This window comes from Amblyomma mixtum, chromosome 4 (assembly GCF_055824585.1).
Source record: "Amblyomma mixtum isolate Tamu chromosome 4, ASM5582458v1, whole genome shotgun sequence".
NCBI lineage: Eukaryota > Metazoa > Arthropoda > Arachnida > Ixodida > Ixodidae > Amblyomma > Amblyomma mixtum.
This window is the reverse complement of record NC_143015.1, coordinates 96,085,963-96,104,151: the sequence shown is the minus strand read 5'-3', so window position 1 is coordinate 96,104,151 and position 18,189 is coordinate 96,085,963. Positions and strand designations below refer to the sequence as shown.

General features: G+C 46.7%; 1 pseudogene; it reads left to right on the top strand.

The window, feature by feature from the left end:
* The first annotated feature begins 10,702 nt into the window (after window positions 1–10,702).
* The window catches only part of LOC149347506 (organic cation transporter protein-like), a 32,848-nt pseudogene continuing 25,361 nt past the window's right edge, over window positions 10,703–18,189 (top strand).

Genomic DNA, 18,189 nt, shown 5'->3' with positions numbered 1-18,189 from the left:
CTACTCTGCGCAAAATATCCATGTCCTGTACGCATACACTGGATTCGCGGTCATGCTCACGATGCACAAACATTCAAGCAGATGCTATGACTCACATAGACACATCAGACGACCCGCCACCTTCCTCTCTTCCCCCAGATCCGTTCCTGTCCCATGTCTCCGATTCACAAGCTCTGCGCCAGCGAACACGCTCTCTAATTCCTCCGTGTTCGCACCCTCTCCCCCGTAGTCTTACTCGGCAGGAGGAGGTATCAGTGCGCCGGATTCGGGCAGGGGCGGCCCTGACCCCATCTGCCCGTTATTGGTGGGGTGATGAATATCTGCCAGCAACTGACAGGTGCCCTCACTGCGGCGCTGCACCGGACATTTGTGATGTGCGGCACCTGTAGTGGACTTGCCCAGCGACGGCCCTTATTAGAAAACGGCTCCTCAGGGAGGTCGGCCTGTGGTGGAACTGCGACGGGGACTATGTGAAGTGAACTATGGACAATCACTTCACCAGCAGCCTAAGCGAGTACCTCGCCGAAACTGGTCTACACTCCTTCTTTTAACTTTCTGTAACCTACATTCCACTCCCCCTTTTCTCAACTTATGCCTCATGGCAGACTTCTCGAATAAAAAAAAAAAATGGATTTCAAGAGAAGGCAAGCGTAGCAAGGGGCGGCAGAAAGTTAGGTGGGCGGATGAAATTAAGAAGATTGGGGGGATACGGTGGCCGAAACTGGCAAAGAACAGGGTTAGTTGGAGAGACATGGGAGAGGCTTTTGCCCTGAAGTGGGTGTAGTCAGGCTGATGATGATGATGATGATGATGAGGATTCGAACCAGTGGCGGAGAGAACCGATCAGCTTCGCTCGCAACTGCCCGAGAGCACTAGGCTATCACCTCGTGTTAAACTGCCGGACACTGTCGTGCCGTGCAGTGCACATTTTCTTCTTCATGTAACTAATACAACTAACAAACTAATGTGTGCGCTTTGAGCTGTGTGGCGTTAGTGACAGAGAGATGTGCGCTGCGTGCACTGGAATGGACAACGTTGAAGCAGAAACACGGCACTACAGAAATACGCGTTGGCGTTGACAACGTTACTGCAAAAACGCGGCCCTCGACAATAGGCCGGCGGCATACATTGGGCAAATTGGCACTGACGACGAAAAAGTTTAAGGCGGGCACTACTAGCTCCCTGGGTCAGTGGACACCTCATCTCGTTTTCAGGCACATGGTGACGGTGTCCACCTGCAAAAAACTGTACTTTCGCATAATATTTCGTGCTTCAATGCTAAACCGCCAGCCAGGTTTTAGTACTCCTTCGTGTTTAAGCTCAAATGCTAAACATTTCACCAGAACTTTGCTACAGCATTAGGCTCGACCAATGAGAATCGTCAAGTAGTCAGGAGATTTTGGAGTTGGCCCGAGGTGTGCTAAAATGCCATTCGCGCCAGAAATGAGGTGTGAACAGATGGGCTGCAAGCGACGTCCTACAACTCACACACTTTTCGTCCGCGGGAGACGGAAGCGCACAGAGCACTAGGGGACGAGGACACAGAAAATAAAGACACATGAAACACAGCAGTTCTGTATCAGAACAGTTTATATTGAAGCTCAGAACGGCATATATACGAAGAGAATCGCTATCATCATGCATGCGCAGCAGGCGTGATATTCATGCGATGATGCACTTGCGATAGCACCTTGTGAGTAGGAGCAATCGATGTCTTTGACATGCAGAAAGTAGCTAATGAGTTTCTAATTTCTACTTTGATAACTACGCAGGCTGACATCTGCTTTTGGTGACAACGTTGCAGTTACGGTAAACAGCTTGGCATGTGGACACTTCGTCTGATTCGTTCTGGTTTACGAGCATGGTTCGTGCCGACCACTGACCCACCTCGCGGGCGTCCGCAGTCATGTGTTCAGCAGGAAAAAGTGCATGCGCCATTAACAAAAAGGTACACGATGTAAGTGCAAGCACTAACACAAAACATCTGCAGCCACTGGTTTGGTCAGCGACACCACTACGCACTGCACTTGCTCACCGCCAAGGTTGCACAGCATATTCAATTATTCAATAAACAAAGAAGGCCAGCGACCATGTTCGTGGTGGATTCGACCGCACCCGGGAAATCACCGGCTAGAAGATGCCGGGCCAACCGAGCAGTTGTTGCCATCTACTGCACAAGTACATTCCGCACTAGCGCCAATCGATAACGTTCTTGAGAAAAGCATGAGAGTTTGGGATTTCGCAAGGCTTGGGGGAGCTTTTTCCTGGAAAGATTTATTTCCCACACGCAACAATCAATCCACGAGTAGAGGTCGCTGTCAGAAGCAGCACTCCCAGCAGTTTTCGTCATTAATGATTGCTGCTTTCTTGCCGTCGTCGTCGCGTCTTCTCTTTCGACTTGCGGGCTTCGCGGAGGCTCGCTATAAGAGACTCAAGTGGCTATAGCGTTACGCACAGGATACGCTTATGAAATTTAAACCCCAACTTGCAATGCACGAAGCCTCTGGCCTCCCCAGGGAGCATGTCCGGGGCGACTTGAGCATGGGGTCAGCCCACCTTGCACCAGAACGAGTTCCCCTCAATAGTGGTGTAACATCAGTTAAATACTGTGGCCTTAACACCCTCTCCCCACATCAACGAAAAGTACTTGAACTGTAACTTCCCCTGACTTCGCATTGACACCACTTTTGAGCTTTTCAATTCGTCAAGAGTAATGATATGTTTTTTCGCTCTCCCTCACGCACTTTGTTGCACGATTGCTAAATCATCTGCATGAGCCTGAAGGCACCTGACACCTTTGTCGTGTTAAGAGGTGCGCTTGGCAGCGCGGCTGCTATGGCGTTCGCGCCGGTTATTGTAAACAGGTTAGAAGGTTCGGCGCACATCGATAACCAGCAAAACGAGCAGTCCGGGTCCTGTACAACTAGCACAAATTGCGCAGCCAGACATAGACACAATCAAAATAACAGCAATGGGCCGAACCTAATGGTGCGTATAAGATAGCTCCGGTGAATGGCGCTTGCAAAATCAGCAGAACCGAAATCTTCACAAGGATAACCTCGTTGATACTTAGCAGTTACCAGCACTGAAGCCATAATATCCGAGAAATCAATCCGAGAAATGTTGAACTATAATATCCGCTTTCCGATGAGGACGGATTTTTGTTTATTGTGGAATCTATGTTGTAACATACCGAATTTTTACCTTTTCCATCTTTCGCGCCGCCGCACAGCCGGCGAAACAACTATTTGCCGGATATCAGAGAAGCGGTATATCTGTAGCGGAAAAGAGATGTGCGATTTGGAGACGACAGAATTCATCAGGGCTGCCGCGGCGGCTTAATGGTTATGGCGCTCGGCTGGTGACCTGAAAGACGCGAGTTCGATCCCGGCCGCGGAGGTCGCATTTCCATGGAGGCGAAATTCTAGAGGCCCGTTTATTGTGCGATGTCAGTGCACGTTAAATAACCTCAGATGGTCGAAATTTCCGGAGCTCTTCACTACGGCGACCCTCATAGCCTGAGTCACTTTGGGACGTGAAACCAAACAAACCAAACTAAACCACCATTTATCAGGGGTTATCGAAGGCTTCCATTAGATCTCTCTACTTAAGAGAAAGCCAGAGGACGTGCGAAGCCTTCATACGAAGCGAAGTTTGTAAAGAGAGGTACTAATGAAAACGCAAAATTTCGAACTACATGTGTACGCGGTGCGAATGCAGAATGTACTGCAGCTAATGCCTTGCGATACAATCAATGGCGGTGGAGCGCCCTCAGCACGCTTCTTGTCGCAGCCCATGAGAGCGTAGATTAGAGGGCACTTGTGTGAATAGCAGCACAAGTGCGAGACAGGAAGTGGAGGCTGAGGAGCAGACAAGGGCTGTTGTTGAAGCCACTTTACGCTGATGGCTTAGTGGCGATAAGATAGGAGGGGAAGTTTGGAAGAAAAGAGGAGTCACATGAAAATTTCAGGCATCTCTGGAATGAACTGCAATGAGCAGGTAATGCAGATGTTTACAGAGCCCAAGCCTTCTTGTGCACGCTTGTTTTTTCAAGCAGGAAAGATTGTCTATACAGTGCGACTTCGTAACGGAAACAGCTTCCCAGGAAGTAAAGCTGCCCGAACACTCGAAATGAAACGCGTGACTCCAGCAATAACAGCTTGCAGGCACTGGGCCCTTTATGATGTGTCTGCTATCTGAGCTCATTGCGTAACAATGGGCTTATACCAAATGTACTGTGTTTGCTGAGCTTTCGGAAGAGTTTGTAGGCAAGTCCTGCATGCCATAATTTGAGTGGGAGGCGTTGTGAACCGTTCATTTTAGACGCCAACGGCAGTTGCCAGGGGCGCACATTACCTCGGGATTCTAGGGTGCATAGGCAGATTTTCTGGTCATGCCGGTGTAACGCATCATTCAAACGAGGGAATTTTTGCGATGGGAATAAACCGCGCATCACCGCACATCAGTGCTAAAAGCTTTACGCTTTTATCATTGCCCAATAGCCCAGAAAGGTGCTATTCACTGCGCTGAAACGGCAGCCTGCGGGAAATCGACAATGCATTTATAGATATACTATTGCCACCACAGCTGCACAGAATGTGTGGCAGTAAAAACGAGTACAGCAGGATGCCATCGCTCTATGTTTTTCTCTGCGAAGTAGCGGCGAAAACAAGCAGGTTGTTTTCTATCTCCTACACCCTGTTTTCCTGGACTTAAACCTAAAGAGCGCTCGCACACCACAGCTGTGTTTAGAGTGTTTATCGCGGGAAAAACGTATAGCGATGGGTTTTCTAACCCCCACACACCGTAGTGGGCCTGTCTGTCGAATCCGCTTCGCAGATTGCAATAAGTGGCTCAGACTGAGGCCATCCTTGAAATGTAGTTGTCACCATTTTATTAACAAGGGTAACTACTCAAAGCTGAGATACATTCGTTTTCTTCTTTAAGCGCAAATACCTCTCTTGCACTGATCGTTCGACCCGTGATGGAACTATATCTATAGTACCTTTTGGGAAAACTATCACATTATGAATTGTAAAAACGAAGAATGGTACTCCTTCCTGTGAACAGGTGCATCACGAGGCATCATTCTCCCTTAAACTAACTTCGCTAAGAAGGTCAAAAGCCTGAGTTGTGCAAACGCTTGAAAGGAACCCACATCGGATGTACTGGCAAATGCGACTTCGTACATTTGTATGCAAAACAGCCCAAACACACATGTAAGTGAAACAGAAAAAAATTGGCTGCGGCTTGGCTAAGGTTAAGCCTGGATATCTCGAAGCGAAAAGCTCTCGCTGCTTTTCAGCCAACTCCCGAGCTGCCACTTCTGGATCGGTGTTTCTGCGCCGTCCGACTGTTGCTTCTTCTCCTTCCATGGCGAGTGTCTGCGCCTGCTCTATGGGCAAGCGCGCCTTATATACCCCTACTTTCCAATGCGCACGGCTGCGGCGAATGGTCAAACGGTGGCGAGCAGGAGAAGCGGCGGCGCACATGCGCAGTAGCGCGCGGCGGCTGTGAAAGGTCAGGCGACGGAGGCGATGGCGGCCACCTGCGCTGCGCGTGACGTCGCTTGGTTTCGCGCATGCGCAGAAGTGGCAAATCTGGCCTCCGGCTCACGCGAAGCGCGGTGTTGACTAGCCTAGTGAAGCTCTTCGCTTCAAAAGTGAATTGAGAAAAACTGGTAATGTGCAAACTACGCTTTTCTTATTTTTCAGCTTCAGGTGGCAGTTCAAAATATAAATGGTGACGTGAGATTGCTCGGGAGGAGCAACTTGGTCTCACAAGCCCCACCGGTGGCAGCACCTGTCAGAGCAGGGAAACGGCGCCACGCTTAACCGCTGCTATGATATGAGGACTCCCAGCTATCTATGAGTGTAGATTAGAGAATGATCAATTCCGCATATATGGGCACTGACCCTATCACGTCGTACCCTTAAGGCAGACCTTAAGTGCCCCCTCCACTTTCAGTGTGCTAGCACCAACTCCCCATTTATGCCCATCTTTCTCTGAAGCCCGCTTGACCTTGAAAACCGTGTCTCCAACCGTAACCGAAACCGAAGTGAAAACCCAAATGCCAGCGCTTGTAATTCGCATTTGGACTAACCACGCAAAGTTGTTTGTAAATTCTTAACTCACTTTTTCAAAGCTGGACTACTGCAGCAGTTTCTTTTTCCAGATATGAAATGTATAGTTTTGTAGCGACACGCGCGGCCGACAGTGACAACATGCCGAAGAGGACGAAGTGGCTGGCACGCACTAGAGAGTACGTTTCGCAGGTATCTGCTCTTGAAAGAATTCGCAGCATCAGCTCTGACCTCCTCTCCCGAATTCCGGCATCTCCTTTACCCGTGGTGCAGTAAAGGTTGGCGATCACGCAAGCTTGAGGTTTCCTTCACGCGTCTACGTTGTCGCGTGCCTCACTTAAACTTCTACCTTTATAGATCTGGTCTGACGGTCTCCCCATTGTGCCCGTTCTGCGGAGAACCCGAAACGATAGATCATTTCTTGTTGACCTGCCGCCGTTTCTCCTCTTTACGGAGCCACCTGCTGGAGCATCCGTTACGACAGCTAGGTCTAAGTCTGTCAGCTGGGATTGCTCTGTCTCTTGGGGCTTCCTCCCTTGGGCACAGTAACTGGAATGTGCTCTCCACCATTCAAAACTTCCTTACAGACACTAAACGGCTGCCGTCTTAAGCTCTGCTCTTTCTCATGATCAATATTTCTCTGCAACGAAAGCTTTCCGAAACATTGAATGTTTAGCCCCGTTCTCTATTTCAGTCACCGTTCTCACAGTATTTGTTTAGCCTATTTCAATTACACATGTGAATTTCTTTCATTTATTTCCTAGTTATTAATATTATAATTAGTACCATTATTTTTCCCCCTCATTTATTTACTTGTTTATCATTCTGAGCACCTGTCAGTCGCCGCCTGTGTCTTGGCCAATCCCCGGCAGTGGGTACGCGCCATTATTTAGAGGACAACGACAACAGCTTGGACCTTGGAATCACCGGACGCTGCCGTCGGTGCTCTGCCCCTGTCTCCTCTCCGGCAGCTCTCAAATAAGCATGGCCGCGGTCGCCTCCTGAGCGACCTCCTGAGCGACCTCTACAGTTTCATCCCTAGTTCTGAAATTCGCTTCAAAATCTTCTTTAAAACTAAAAAAAAATAAAATATTAGCAGAGAGAGCTGAAACCGGGCTTGAGTAAAATATAGAATTATGTAGAGAAAGAAGAAAGATGCAGAAAAACGCTGGGGCCATTTGCAGTCTGTAAACATAGATAACGCGTCGTCGAAAGCGCTTAAAAATATCCGAACCAGCTGTGCGCATAAGCCGGAGTAGGAAGGTATCTGTAATACCAAGCCCTTAAATGCCTCGTCCTCACACGCAGATATATCGGCGTTCATATAGCAATGTTTGGGGGAAAAAAATCTGGAGGCACCTGAGTCATGTGTAAGCAGTCATTAAAAAATTCAGCGCAGCTGTAGATAGACGCTGGAGCTGAAAGCAGCACATCTGCAGCTCGGGGCTGTGGGTTCTGCGGAATGTGGCGACATCACAAAACGAAAACACTCGACGGTTCAGGCGTGTCCTGTATGTACAGAGATATGTACCGGTAGTTGTTTTTTTGTGCAGCGTTTTGCGTCCGTGCCTGTAGTGAAAAAAAGAATTCAAGAGAGAAAGGAGGTTGATTTGGCTATCTATAAAGTCTTGGGATATAAAATCAACTTTGAGCTCAAGGGATGAGGTCGGGACGGTAGAGCGGCGCCGACCTTCAAGACGTGTTTAGTGTAGTAAAGGCCTGAAATACTGAAAGTTAGTTAATATCCGTGTTTTCTTGGGAACAAGTTCTTACCGTGAATAATCGGGCAAAATGCTTACAGACATTCCGCCATCTCTGCCTCCCCCTTGTAAAAAAAGTATTTGAAAAAGTATCTTCATTGCATTTTGGTACAAACTGCGGCTTAGAGGTGTATGAAAACTTACTCAAAAACATATATTTCACAATACTGGCATGAGGTATCCTTTCTGCACTCTCTTTCCGCCCTTCAGATCCACTGTGCGCGGGAGTGACGGAAACTTAAGTACCGTCACTCACGTGGTGCACTCACGTGACGCACTCACGTGACGCAACGTGATGCAAGCTTAAGCTGCGTCGAACCTTAAGTTTACTGCAAGCTTCTCTTTCTGCAATGTGTGGTGTATAAGCACAGCGCTCCACTGTGAATCTGTCTCTTTTGAAAAAGGAGGAGCCTAAGGCCCTACTAATCCTGCCTCGCGAAATTCGTGCTTGTGGAATATTCCTTAACTGCGACTGCATGCGTGAATTTTTTAGCTCTCGAAGAATAAGGCTTTTGCACAGCATGCTTGTCGTTGACGAACGATTAGTGAATAATTGAACACTTCACAGCAAGCATACAGGGTGTTTCGTGTAACTTGAACGAAGGATTAAAAAAAAAAGCGGTAAACTGCAGCTCGCTGAAACCAACGATACATTGTTTGCCATTATGCGGCGTTCCTCAGAATATTTTTATGCGAAGCATACTAAAATAGCGCAACCCAGCTCCTCGAGCGCGGCGGTGTCGTTACCATTGACCTTTCGTGACCTCCATGTCATACCACGTGATGCGTGACGTCACAGCAGATGAAAAACGGGGCCCCAGCTCGCACCGTCGCGCGAGGCGTCGCGACCAATGTGTTTCCTGCTTCTGCCGCTAGGTGCGCTGCAGTGAACACGTGATGCTGGAGCGGCGGTATACAAGGGGGTGCGCCTTCCTCTGCTAGGCGTACACGGGATAGAGATGCCTCCTGGAGACAGGGCTGCTCGTTGGAATGAGAAGCAAAAGTTGCGGCGTGCTACAGAGACTGATGAAGAGCGTGAAGAACGTCTAGCCAAGCGGCGTGCTCGATATGCAACAATATGCTTCGCATCTGACTAGGCTTAACCTAAGCTAAGCCTCAGCCATTTTTTTATTGGGCTTAATTAGTTAATTAACTACGATGAATTATGCAAAATTTCAAATATTCATTTCAGTCTCAAGACCGTTACGTTAGGTTGTAGAGCAGGTTTATAAACAACCGATCCAGTTTATTGTAGCATCGTATCTCCTACGGGGTCCTTTTTTTCCGGCATCTAAAGAAAGCCCGCGAAATATGAAAAAAATACCACGTGACTACGCTCGTACGCTAGCAAATTGCAGCGCTGTCACCGGCGTTTCGAGCAAACGGAGCGTGCCCGCTGACCGTTAGGCTTCATTCTATTGTCTCGCTAGAGTCGTCTCTTAAAACTAAAAAAAGTAGTTAATATAAATCTCTATGGTCAACACACGCTGCAAAGAATTTTTACTTCATCTTCCGAACTGAGGAATACAATTCCAAGGAGTCTCCGAAAAGCCGCACTTCGGGGAAGTGCGCTGTTGAGGGGAGAGAGTGGCGAAATGTTGGTGGCCTTCAGCGGATTCCTAACTTACAGCTCTGCCTTCTCTTCCTTTTATGGGTGACGGCAGGGTTCACGGTATCCAATGAAAGGGCTCAGCGAGTTGCCATACGATGCGCTTGTGGATTGCAGCCAAGCGCACGCCGGTATTGCTAACAAAACACAACTCTAGAGGCATGTTTACTTCGCAAGCTTTCGTCGCTTTTCGAATGGAGTGCTCACTTTTAGAAAGAAGGGGTAGGGAGAGGGAGAAAAGGCTTTATTTTTTGTCGCACTGAGGCCTGTAGGTAAAAGCGCTGAAGCCAGAGTGAGAAACAGCATTGAGGAGCGTTTCGACAGTTCAACCTAGTTCGTGTTTCGCGCCGCGTCTCAGACTGCAGTGTGAGGTTTCAGAACACCGTTATGGAGAGGCAAGTCAGCTTTGCCGAGCGCGAAGTATGGATGTTTTCAAACCGGTGTCAGAGTTCTAGCAACCGGGTCGACTGCAAAAAAACACCTGGGCCCTCTCGCAGCTCATGACATTGTCCGTGTCACCCAAGACAGCAGGTAATCAAGCAGTCCTGCGAATGAGTTAGTAGTTGCAGAATGGGCATGGCCTATCAATAGAGTATTTTAGGAACAGGACAGGAGAGGGTACCTTCAGTACAAGAAACCGATTTTTGATGATACATACTCTGTGAACAGGCGAAGTGACTCATCGACCGGCGTGCTTAAAGGCTGATGTGAGCTGTGTAGCGTTTGCACGATGGGACTCTGTGCGAAGAGTTGCTCGTCACAAGTTTCGTAAGTGGTACACCTGCAGCCGGCAAAGGCTCAGCTGTTTGTTCCGATATATCGCAGGAAAGAACAGAGACGCTCTCCCCTCACAGGCTGCAAACGCAGGAGTTCAGTCCTCTATGCTTGCACAAACGGGTCCTAAGAACTAATAAGCGCATCAGAACAAGATTTGCCAGGCGATCGTCTGCCCAAGAAGACTGCCTCTGCGTTTGGCAATCTGCACACTGAAAAAGTGAAGTTTTTGACTCAGCACGAAGTTTTAAAGAACAGATTTGTGCGCCATTGCAATTACAAAAGGTAGGCCGAACTGCAAACAGCTGTGCCAAGTGGTCAGCCGCCCAAGAATACTCCGCTGCTGCGAAATGTGACCGAAGGGAGACCACTGAGACGCCGAGTCAGAGAACAGGAATCCAAGAGTCAAATTAGTGCCAGTCTCAGCAGCTCCCACCTCGAGTTAATTTCGCCGCGACACCTCACAGGATCACATCATGGATGTGTGCGCTGTCATTGGAGAGTACGGCAAGTTCCAGAGGGGCGTCTTCTGGTTCGACCTGATTTGAGGTACGCCCATGGGCCTGCACCTCATAGTGGCCAGCTTCTTTCTTCCCGAGATCAGCTACAGGTGTTCATCCCCGGCCGATGTCTTGGCTAGCAACGGGACGCTGGATTCCTGGATTCCTCACAATAATCCTCACAATTTCCATTCGGCAGCAGTGCGCGTCTTGCCACGTTCACTAATCTTCCTGCACTTTGCAGCCAAAGTATCCGGCATTTCATCGACGCAAGTACCCTAAAGCAGCTGTTCGTCGCCGGAAGCCAAGCCACGCATCTGATTCAGCACCTTACGGGATTGCGGACCTATCGGAGCTCTGCGCCTGCGCTGACGGTTGACCCGCCACCTGGGATCATCGACAAATAGCTGGAGCACAACTGACGGGGTTTCCATTCGGCAGCAGTGCGCGTCTTGCCACGTTCACTAATCTTCCTGCACTTTGCAGCCAAAGTATCCGGCATTTCATCGACGCAAGTACCCTAAAGCAGCTGTTCGTCGCCGGAAGCCAAGCCACGCATCTGATTCAGCACCTTACGGGATTGCGGACCTATCGGAGCTCTGCGCCTGCGCTGACGGTTGACCCGCCACCTGGGATCATCGACAAATAGCTGGAGCACAACTGACGGGGTTTCCATTCGGCAGCAGTGCGCGTCTTGCCACGTTCACTAATCTTCCTGCACTTTGCAGGTAAGCAACACACATTTGGTACGCTCTCTGTTCTCGCGTTGTTGTATTTTTGCACTGCTGCCGAAGGGTTTATAGTCTATTACTGAAGTTTTTGTATGTGTGCATGCTGGTTTGTGCGTGTGGTGTGGAATAATGACTGGTCGCAACACACGAGGTACTAAGGCTAAAGAAGACGATGGTAAAGAAATTTGTGAGGATAGCGACTTGAGATCTGAGCTAGAAGACTTCCGAAAAGAAGTTCTAGCTCAATTTCAATCCTTGCAATCAAGCATCAAATTTTGCAGTGACTCCTGTGACGATATGAATGTAAGAAACAAAGAAGTGAAAGTGCTAATCAAAGAAATCAAGACATTGAAAGAAACAAACAAAGCACTGAAAGATGAAAACCGCAAGCTAGTTGAGCGTGTAGAGCAGCTTGAGCAGTACTCCCGCTCGAACAATCTGGAAATTAAGGGTGCGCCATCTGATCTTGAACCCAGCGATGTTGTCGTTAAGCTAGCCGAGGCGGTGGGTGAACCGATTTCGTTAAACGACATTGACACGTGTCACAGAGTACCCAGGTACAACTCAAGTGAAACAAACATTATTGTGCGTTTCATGCGTCGCGGCAAAAGAAACAGTGTACTAGCAAAGGCAAAGAAAAACCGGGTCACAACTGCAACGTTCGGATGCGAAACACCCAACGCAGTATTCATAAATGAGCACCTCACCCGTTGCAACAAGCAGCTACTCGGGGCTACAATCAGAAAGAAAAAGCAAGTTGGATGGAAGTACGCATGGTGCAAAGACGGAAAAATTTTTGCGCGCAAGGAAGATGGCTCGTCTGTGATCCATATCGCATCAATGAGTGACCTAGATAACATGACTAGCGATGATGGGACCACGTAGTCATATCTGAACCAATGAGCCAAAGTACGCAGAAACATGAAATTTCATGCCAGTCAAGCCCGACTGCCTCAAAAGCCTGAAACCTGAAGGCACATTGTCTTTTCTTCACCTAAATTCCCGTTCGCTGGAAAATAAGCAAGATCACTTTGAACTGCTACTCAATTCCATGGATATCAAGTTTGATGCTGTTATGGTATCTGAAACTTGGTACACTGAAGCCTCCTGTACCTTTGATCATTCTGATTATAAAAGCTTTGCGCTTTGTCGTCCGCAGAAAAGGGGTGGTGGTTTGCTGCTCCTTTTAAAACACTGTTTTAACGCGCATATTGTTGAAGAATTTTCTGCGTCAAATGAGAACTATGAGGCACTGACTGTTCGAGATGGCTGTAGATTTTTCACCGTGATTTATCGCCCACCGCATGCAAACATCACCGTTTTTCTGCGATTTCTTGAGCAGCTTTTTGACTTCATATCTTTAAACAAGTATTTCTTATTTCTTAGTGGGGACGTTAACATTGACCTGACTGTCTCTTCCAGCTATCGAACTGGTCTGTTATCAGTTTTCGATGCATATGGTTTCGTCAACCTCATCAATGAGCCTACACGTATAACATCATCTTCGCAAACTCTAATTGATATCTTTGTTACCAATATCGACAAGCCTTCAACTTCTGGCACCCTTGTGTGGGACATTAGTGATCACTTGCCTATTTTCGCATTTGTTCAAGATAGAACAGCACCACAGATAGAAAACTCATCTGCATGGTTTTTTCAAAAGATCACTAATGCTTCTTTAAACAGTTTTCGTGCTGATATTCAAGCCCACAACTGGGCTCTTGTTCTTAAAAACACTGATGTTGATTCCATGTATGACGCTTTCCTGTCAGATATTACGGACATATAGGCCGCCGCGGTGGCTCAGTGGCTATGGTGCTCGGCTGCTGGCCCGAAAGACGCGGGTTCGATCCCGGCCGCGGCGGCTGAATTTCTTTGGAGGAGAAATTCGACGCCCGTGTACTGTGCGATGTCAGTGCACGTTAAAGAACCCCAGGTGGTCGAAATTTCCGGAGCCCTCCACTACGGCGTCTCTCATAGCCTTAGTCGCTTTGGGACGTTAAACCCCATAAACCAATAAACCAACCATTACGGACACATACAAAAAGCATTTTCCTTACACGACACGCTCGAGTGCCAAAAACTCTCGAAAGCCATGGATTACAAGCTACCTACTAGCTCAAATTAAATTTAAAAACGCACTATACTGGAAATTCATAAAATCAAAAGATGCGTCAGATTTTAAAGCATTTAAGTCGTTCAGAAATCGTCTAAATGCTAAGCTTAAGAAGGCTAAAGATCAGTACTTAATGGCGCAGTTCAGTGATGCAATTAAAAACCCTGATTTATTATGGAAGCGGTTAAACAGTCTTCTTCGAAGTAAAAGCCCAGCTGTACTCACCAGTTTGAGTGTGGGTAATAACATTGTGGCTGACAAACAGCTATCTGATATGCTTAATGACCATTTTATTAGTGTTGGCACCTCAAACAGTAAACCAGCAATAAGCTCTGTCCCACTTCCTGGACCAAGTGCAGTTAGTAACAGTATGGTGTTTTTCCCCACAACTGAGACTGAAATCATTGCTGCATTCCAGACAATGAAAAATTCTAAATCACATGATGTGAACGACATGCAGATTGCCCCAGTGAAATATATCCTAGACCTGATCGCACCTGTCCTGAATAAGATATACAACTTAGCTCTGGAGTACAGCAGTTTTCCCAAGAACATGCAGATTGCAAAAGTGGTAGCTCTACATAAAGGGGGTGATAAAAATGCCATAAATAACTATTGTCCCATCTCCGTACTACCCATATTTTCAAAAGGCTTGGAGAAAATAATGCACACACGCCTTTACAACTTTTTAAACAAATTCTCACTTATCTCGCCGCACCAGTATGGCTTCCTGAAAGGCAAATCCACAGAATTGGCACTATTAACAGAAAAAGAATTCATTATTGACGCTTTTGAACACAAAGAACTTGTACTAGGACTGTATATTGATTTCACGAAAGCATTTGACTGCGTACATCATGTAACCTTATTATCTAAGCTGCAGCATTACGGAATACGCGGTAGTGCAAATCGTCTCCTTTCCTCATACCTTCAAAACAGGTGCCAGTATGTCAGCAATAACAATCATAATTCCGACATAAGAACCATCACTTCCGGCGTACCGCAAGGGAGTATTCTAGGACCTCTGCTATTTGTTGTTTATATTAACGACATTTTTTCTCTTCTAAACACAGCTACATGGGTTGGGTACGCGGATGATACTGCTATGTTTTTCAGAGGGGCAAATACTGATGATCTAGTCTGCTCGGCAAATCACGCTTTATCATTAGTTAGAAACTGGTCGCAAACAAATTACCTGCGGTTGAATACCAAAAAAACTCAAGCTATTCTTTTCCGTACTAAGAACACAAAGGTAAACATCAAGGGCAAAATTCTTTTAGACTGCGAAGAGGTAAGCATTATTAATGAAATTAAGACTCTTGGCGTAACATTATCGGAAACTCTAACTTGGAACAAGCATGTTGATGGGCTTTGCAACAAACTTAATAAGGTTTGCGGGATACTAAACAGACACCGCAACTTCTTGCCAACAACAGTTAAACGCTTAATTTATAACGCACTATTTTTGTCGACACTTAACTACTGCCATTTAGTCTGGTCAACTACAACGAAAGAAGAAAACATACAGAAACTTAAAATCTGCCAGAAACGTGCCTTGCGTGCTATTGCTAATGTCCCTTGTCATGCACACACTTCCGATTACTTCTTGCGCTATAAGCTTCTTCCCACGGAATGCATTTATCCTTACCGTCTATCTTGTACATATCGCTCATCCGTATCGGCGTGCAATCACAGCATCCTGAATTTGTTAAACCTTCGCCCCCGCACTTACATTTACAATACACGCCATAGTGACGCATGGGTGGTGCCTCACTGTCGTACAGAGTACGGTCGCCAGTCCATTTCGTATCATGCTGCTATTCTTCTAAATAGCCTTGCGCTCATCGATACCTTCCCGGAAAAATTGTCATTACGAGCGCTACATGCACATTTCCTTGCAGCCAACATCCCATGATTCTCTTGTATGATTGCGTTTTGTGTTTTCCTTGGTGCCTTTTATTTTTTATTGGTGCTTTTTTGCTGTAAAATGTCTTAATTTTCTGCTACCACTAAAGGTAACGTCTTTTCCAGAATTTAAAAAAATTGAAAATTATTGAACTGAACGTGTTTTTAATCAGAGTGTGCTTGAAATTTTTATGTTTAAAACCTGATGTGTTCTAGAATGTGTGTTTCGAATGTATTTAAAACTGCATGTGCTTTCATTTGGAGTGATTTTGTTCTGTAGGGTGCAAAAAAAAAATTTAGGTCTGAGAGGAAGTGTGAAATTTAATTCTGTATGTGCACGAGCAATACTGCCGAACTGTACATAGAGGGGGCCGGGCTTTGTCAAGCCGCAGTCATGCGGCTTTTACCCGTCACCCCCTTTTCTCCTTGAGAAAGAAATAAAGACGATTTGATTTGATTTGAATTCGCTCTTGGAGAGTGATGTTATCGGACGCAGTGGCTGCGTCGTACACCGGAAGAAGGTCATTGGCGAGGATGGGGTGCTAACCGAAGGCGATCCTGTGTCGTGCGCCGATTGGGACTATGGGAGCAGTTTCTCTGGACACTCTCTCGTCCAGGAGGCGAGTACGCTCGCTTTCAATCTTGCCCTAGGTTTGCGGACAGCTAAGGTGAGGCCTAGTCGAGGGAATGATGCTCCTGTTATGTTCCATTTCAGACGGAATAGTTCCACCTGTTGAGCAATGCAGAGAGAGAATTTAGGATTGTTTGGTGAAGTCTTTGCGTAGCTGTTCAGCTAACCAACTAGTTCTGGAGAGAGCGTGAACTTAGTTTGTGCGTAGGACATGGCGTGGTTATTCTGAACAAAACACATAGCGCAAAGAATAAGTTTACAGTGGTTATGGTGCTCGGCTGCTGACTCGAATGACGCTGGTTCGATCCCGGCCACGGTGGCCGAATTTTGATGGAGGCGAAATTCTAGAGGCCCGTGTGCTGTGCGATGTCAGCGAACGTTGAAGAACCCCAGGTGGTCGAAATTTCCGGAGCCCTTCACTACGGCGTCTCTCATACCCTGAGTCGCTTTTGGACGTTAAACTTCATAAACCAAACCAAACTAGAGAAACCTTTCAGTGCGCTAGCTCGACCTGGAGATTAGAGCACTTGCCTTTAGGCGCGTACTCCTGCCGAGGAAGACACGTTTTAATACCAACGATAACGGACAGGAGCCTGCTCAAGCAAATTTGCAGTTCTTGGTTCCAGAGTTTGAAGTTGCTAAGATTGGCGGCATGTGGGGTAGATGTCAACGAGCTTATTTCTTTTTTTTTTTTGGACGTGAGCTTACCGGTTTAGAAGACATGCTTCAAGCGTTGACTGAGGCTAGGAGAGCGCTTTATTTCAGGGCAGTTAGAAACTTAGAAAGGAACAACGAATACGTTCACCTTCGCGCACACTATACCAACGAGCGAAAACCGACTCATAATACCGAACTTAGAAAAAGAAAGTCATTACAAGCTCTTAAGCAAGGCGCTTCTACATAAATGTGTGCAACAGACCGTGTAGCCCCGAAACGTTAGAGTAATATATTTTTTTTTTTGCGTTTGTGAAATAGGAAAACAAGACTGCGAATGTCTTCTTTCGATAGAGTTCGTGAAATCCTAAAAAGAGTACAAAAACGTTGGAATAACATTTTATTTACCGCAGTTAACAATTTACACAATATTAAGCAACTTTCGAAAAAATGTTAATGCAAGCCTCCAACGTCAGACACGCTAATTGTGCGAGCATGCAGCTATAATTAACCCTACAAGAGGAAGGGGAAATGAAGGGGACAGTTGAGTAAAACAGGGCTGCTAACACATGTCACTCACACACTCACTCAAACCAGCCAGAGCCAGCCAGGAAGAGTGTCTAGTGAAGTGAGTGATTCTGGTGAATGGGCAACAAGCAATTTGTTTTACGATGTTCTAGGTCGGCATGCAATTTATGTCTGGCACCATCTGAGATATTTATGTCAAAATTGGCTACTTGAAGGACATATTACAGCACCAACAGAAGAAAAAGTGTCAGGACAAAATGTTTAAAATATATTTAGTAGGATATTTGTAACGCTTTCTGATTGTTATAATTTGTACATTAAAATAAAACTTAGAGCAAAGCATTAGCTTTGTGTTTAGTTTCAACTTCTGTTGAATGTTCGGCACACAACATGTAACACTGGTTGTCTTTACCTCGACGTTCCGATGTAACATGCAACGTCTCTGCAGCTTGTTTAGTAGCGTTATTGTAATGTTCGGTGCTACAGAGAAGACCACTGCGAGGGTTCAGCGTCTATCGCTTTCAGCTGTTCAGCACAATGTCGTCGTTAGCTCACAGCCATCTTGAATTAAATTTGACGCAGGCGATCGAATAACGTACGCTGGTGCGGTCTTTCAATGTATTTTTTTCGTGTGAACAACCGCAGTGGGATCTGGTGTGCGGGCGTGCATGGATGCGGTCCCTGGTTCAGAGCAGCGTCATGGCAGGGATGTTGTTGGGCTGCCTGGTCTGTTCTGCCCTGGGAGACAGGTGAGTTCACGCGAATCAATAAGCTTTTACAAGTGATAATGCTTCTTAGTGTGAAGTCACCAGCTGAGTTTTCGTATGGCGGTCCGGAAAATTGAGTAATGCCTCAGTAACTGATTTACTTAGCACTGCTAGGACTAAAGTTCATATTA